This window comes from Triticum urartu, chromosome 7 (assembly GCF_003073215.2).
Source record: "Triticum urartu cultivar G1812 chromosome 7, Tu2.1, whole genome shotgun sequence".
NCBI lineage: Eukaryota > Viridiplantae > Streptophyta > Magnoliopsida > Poales > Poaceae > Triticum > Triticum urartu.
The window spans coordinates 291,235,458-291,241,046 of record NC_053028.1 but is presented as its reverse complement, the minus strand read 5'-3'; the positions used below and the strand labels follow the sequence as shown (position 1 = coordinate 291,241,046).

Sequence of the window (5,589 nt, the reverse complement as noted above, 5' to 3'; positions counted from 1 at the left end):
CAGAGAGAGATTAACGCACTCTACAACAACAACAACGACGACTACCTACACATCGTGAAACAGCCCTCCGCCGAGCGAGCCGTCTCCCTCTTGCACCTGGCCAAACTGTTGGTGCTGCTGTTGCTACTTCTGTGGCTCCTGCTGCTGATGCGGAGGAGGATGATTTTGCTGGCGATTACGAGGATGAGGTTGATCAAAATCAGAACTACGTGCCACCACCAGCACAGCAACCATCAGGTCGTCCACATGCAAATAATGGCAATGGTAGGGCTCACCCTCAGGTACGAGATCATGACCATCTCCCTAAACTAAAATTGAATATTCCACCATTTGAGGGTAGATATGTTCCTGATATATATCTTACTTGGGAGTTAGAAACTGAACAACGATTTACATGTTTACAATATCCCGAGGAGAGACGTGTTCCTGCTGCTGTTTGTGCATTCACTAGTTTTGCATGTGTTTGGTGGTCTGAGCATTGTAGATTATATCCCATTCCTGCTACTTGGGCTGCTTTGAAAACTGCTATGCGTACTCGTTGGGTTCCACCATATTATCAACGTGAATTACTTCAAAAATTGCAGCGCTTAAGACAGGGAAAAAATTCTGTAGAAGAATATTATCAGGAATTACAAACTGGCATGATTAGATGTGGTATTGTTGAGGAGAATGAAGCTATGCTTGCACGTTTTATGGGTGGATTAAATAGAGAGATTCAGACGATTCTAGAGTATAAGGAGTATACTAATATCACTCGTTTATTCCATCTTGCTTGTAAAGCTGAACGTGAAGTGCAGGATCGACAGGCATTGGCGCGGACTAACTTTTCTGCAGGTCGACCTTCTCATGGACACCACGTGCATCATCTACTTCCACACGTTCTGCTACACCGGCGCCTCCGTCGGCTGCCACCTCCAACCGTGATACAATAAAGCAGGCACAATCACCACTATCTGCCAAGAGCACACCTTCTGGGCCTGCAAAGAGCTCTTCTTCATCCATGGCATCAACAGGGCAAACACATGATATTATTTGTCGACGTTGCAAGGGTGGAGGTCATTATGCGAGAGAATGCCCATCTAAGCGTGTGATGATTGTTACTGAGGATGGTGGGTATGAGTCCGCTAGTGACTATGATGAGGAGACTTTGGCTCTTATTACACGTGACGAACACGGTGGAGACGATTCTGATCATGAGACGCAATACATGGCTCCTGAAGATGCTGACAGGTATGAATGTTTAGTTGCTCAACGTGTTTTGAGTGTGCAGGTTACACAAGCTGAGCAAAATCAGAGGCATAATTTGTTCCATACAAAGGGAGTTGTGAAGGAACGTTCTGTTCGCGTGATCATAGATGGAGGGAGCTGCAACAACTTGGCTAGCATCGAGATGGTGGAGAAGCTATCTCTCACCACAAGACCACATCCACATCCTTACTACATCCAATGGTTCAACAACAGCGGCAAGGTTAAGGTAACACGTACTGTTCGTGTGCATTTTAGTATCTCTACATATGCTGATTATGTTGATTGTGATGTGGTACCGATGCAAGCATGTTCCTTATTACTTGGTAGACCATGGCAATTTGATAAAAATTCTATTCACCATGGTAGAAACAATCAGTATACTCTTGTTCATAAGGATAAAAATATTACTTTGCTTCCTATGACTCCTGATTCCATTTTGAAAGATGATATTAATAGAGCTAATAAAGCAAAACAGGAGAAAACTAAGAGTGAAAATCAGATTGTGGCAAAAGAATTTGAGCAACAAATGCAGCCTAATAATAATAAACAATCTAGTGTTGCTTCTGAAATTAAATTGAAAAGTGCATGTTTACTTGCCACCAAATCTGATATTGATGATCTAGATTTTAGCAAATCTGTTTGCTATGCTTTTGTGTGCAAAGAGGCATTATTTTCATTCGAGGACGTGCCTTCCTCTTTGCCTCCTGCTGTCACTAACATTTTGCAGGAGTTCGCCGACGTCTTTCCACAAGACGTGCCACCGGGATTACCACCTATTCGCGGGATTGAGCATCAAATTGACTTAATTCCCGGTGCATCATTACCCAACCGTGCACCATACCGTACCAATCCAGAGGAGACGAAGGAGATTATGCGTCAAGTACAAGAACTGCTCGACAAAGGTTATATACGCGAATCCCTTAGTCCTTGTGCTGTTCCTATCATTTTAGTGCCGAAAAAGGATGGTACGTCGCGTATGTGCGTTGATTGTAGAGGCATTAATAATATTACTATTCGTTATCGTCATCCTATTCCTAGGCTAGATGATATGCTTGATGAATTGAGTGGCTCTACAATATTCTCCAAAGTTGATTTGCGTAGTGGTTACCATCAAATTCGTATGAAATTGGGAGATGAATGGAAAACAGCATTTAAAACTAAGTTTGGATTATATGAGTGGTTAGTCATGCCTTTTGGGTTAACTAATGCACCTAGTACTTTCATGAGGTTAATGAACGAAGTTTTACGTGCTTTCATTGGACGATTTGTGGTAGTTTACTTTGATGACATATTGATTTATAGCAAATCTTTGGAGGAACATTTGGAACATTTACGTGCTGTTTTTATTGCTCTACGTGATGCACGTTTGTTTGGAAACCTTGGAAAGTGCACCTTTTGCACCGACCGAGTATCTTTTCTTGGCTATGTTGTTACTCCACAGGGAATTGAAGTTGATAAAGCCAAGATTGAAGCTATTGAGAGTTGGCCGCAGCCCAAAACGGTCACACAAGTGAGGAGTTTCCTTGGCCTCGCTGGTTTCTATAGGCGTTTTGTGAGAGATTTCAGCACCATTGCTGCACCTCTCAACGAGCTTACAAAGAAGGATGTACCTTTTGTTTGGGGTACCGCACAGGAAGAAGCCTTCACGGTATTGAAAGATAAGTTAACACATGCTCCTTACTCCAACTTCCTAATTTCAATAAGACTTTTGAGCTTGAATGTGATGCTAGTGGAATTGGATTAGGAGGTGTGTTATTACAAATGGAAAAAAAAAAAAAAAAAAAAAAAAAAAAAGAAAAAAAAAAAAAAAAAAAAAAAAAAAAAAAAAAAAAAAAAAAAAAAAAAAAAAAAAAAAAAAAAAAAAAATAAAAAAAAATAAAAAAAAAAAAAAAAATAAAAAAATAAAAAAAAAAAAAAAAAAAAAAAAAAAAAAAAAAAAAAGAAAAAAAAAAAAAAAAAAAAAAACCTGTTGCATACTTTTCTGAAAAATTGAGTGGGCCTAGTCTGAACTATTCTACTTATGATAAAGAATTATATGCACTTGTTCGGACCTTAGAAACATGGCAACATTATTTATGGCCCAAGGAATTTGTTATACATTCTGATCATGAATCTTTGAAACACATTAAAAGTCAAGCAAAACTGAACCGTAGACATGCTAAATGGGTTGAATTCATTGAGACTTTCCCTTATGTCATTAAACACAAGAAGGGTAAAGAAAATGTTATTGCTGATGCCTTGTCTCGTCGTTATACTATGCTTTCACAACTTGACTTTAAAATATTTGGTTTGGAGACCATCAAGGATCAATATGTTAATGATGCTGAATTTAAAGATGTATTGCAGAATTGTAAGGAAGGGAGAACTTTTAACAAGTTCGTTCTTAACGATGGATTTGTGTTTCGTGCTAACAAGCTATGCATTCCAGCTAGCTCCGTTCGTCTTTTGTTGTTGCAGGAGGCGCATGGAGGAGGATTAATGGGACACTTTGGCGTCAAGAAGACGGAGGATATACTTGCTACACATTTCTTTTGGCCAAAGATGAGACGGGATGTTGAGCGTTTTGTTGCTCGCTGCACTACATGTCAAAGAGCTAAGTCACGACTCAATCCTCATGGTTTATATATGCCTTTGCCTGTACCTAGTGTTCCTTGGGAGGATATATCTATGGACTTTGTTTTAGGTTTACCTAGAACAAAGAAGGGGAGGGATAGCATATTTGTTGTCGTGGATAGGTTCTCGAAAATGGCACACTTTATACCATGTCATAAAAGCGATGATGCTGTTAATGTTGCTGATTTGTTCTTTCATGAAATTATTCGCTTACATGGTGTGCCAAATACTATTGTTTCAGATCGTGATACTAAATTTCTTAGCCACTTTTGGAGATGTTTATGGGCTAAGTTGGGGACTAAGCTGCTTTTTCGTACTACATGTCACCCCCAAACTGATGGACAAACTGAGGTAGTCAATAGAACATTGTCTACTATGCTTAGGGCTGTTTTGAAGAATAACAAGAAAATGTGGGAAGAATGCTTGCCTCATATTGAATTTGCTTATAATCGTTCATTGCATTCTACTACTAAGATGTGCCCTTTTGAAATTGTGTATGGTTTCCTACCTCGTGCACCTATTGATTTGTTGCCTCTTCCATCTTCAGAGAAGGTTAATTTTGATGCTAAAGAACGTTCTGAATTGATTTTAAAAATGCATGAGTTAACTAAGGAAAACATTGAGCGTATGAATGCTAAATATAAACTTGCTGGAGATAAGGGTAGAAAACATGTTGTGTTTGCGCCTGGAGATCTTGTTTGGTTACATTTGCTTAAAGATAGATTCCCTAATTTGCGCAAATCAAAGCTAATGCCACGTGCTGATGGTCCTTTTAAGGTGTTAGAGAAAATAAATGATAATGCATATAAACTTGAGCTACCTGTAGATTTTGGGGTTAGTCCCACTTTTAACATTGCAGATTTGAAGCCTTATTTGGGTGAGGAAGATGCGCTTCCGTCGAGGACGACTTCATTTCAAGAAGGGGAGGATGATGAGGACATCAATACCATTGTTACACCCACAGCCCCTACTGTTACATATACTGGACCAATTACTAGAGCTCGCGCACGCCAATTAAATTACCAGGTACTTTCGTTTCTTGGTAATGATTCTAATGTTCTGAGATTATGATGCTGCCTAAATTGGATACATTTGTTTTGCTTTCAAATGAAGGGCCTAGCTTGGAGAAGGATGAACATTGGAGCAAGAACACGCATGAAGTTGATGGCATGCGCAAGGGGATCAAGAACGGAGTTACAAGTGATGATTTCAGGACTTTGAAGCCGCCATAAGGAGTGCATGAAGCCATGGACGAAATATACAAGATGCCACTTCATAATATTCGTCCATAGGCTATTCTAGGTGCTGCGTCACCTTATTAATGGGCCAGGCCCATGTAATTTCGAAATACTTAAGTATAGGCTATTTTTAGAGTCCGTATGTGTGGGGAAACAAGAGTTAGGGTTGGTTTCGGACCCTACCCTCAAGGGCCACGAAATTCCCCTCTCTTCCTCCATATATACAGCCCTTAGGGCGTCGTTTAGACTTTGGGTTTTGTTTAGATTAAAAGTTCGCCATAGCTGCAACTTCGCGTACTTCATTTGTGTCCAACGACCAGACCAAGACGTCACAGAACCCCACCTTGATCAATAAAGCTTTCATCTTATATTCGCAATATCCAGATTGCAATCTCAGTTTCTTGCTTGTTCTTCGTTTGCTCGCAGGAAACAGGCCCTCGTGGTCAGGTTGATCATGCTCCGGCGTGGTCAATAACCCCTCGGAAGTTGG

General features: G+C 40.1%; 1 pseudogene; it reads left to right on the top strand.

Annotated features, from left to right (window-relative positions):
• The window catches only part of LOC125518770, a 39,281-nt pseudogene extending 34,607 nt beyond the window's left edge, over positions 1-4,674 (top strand).
• Positions 4,675-5,589: the final 915 nt, after the last annotated feature.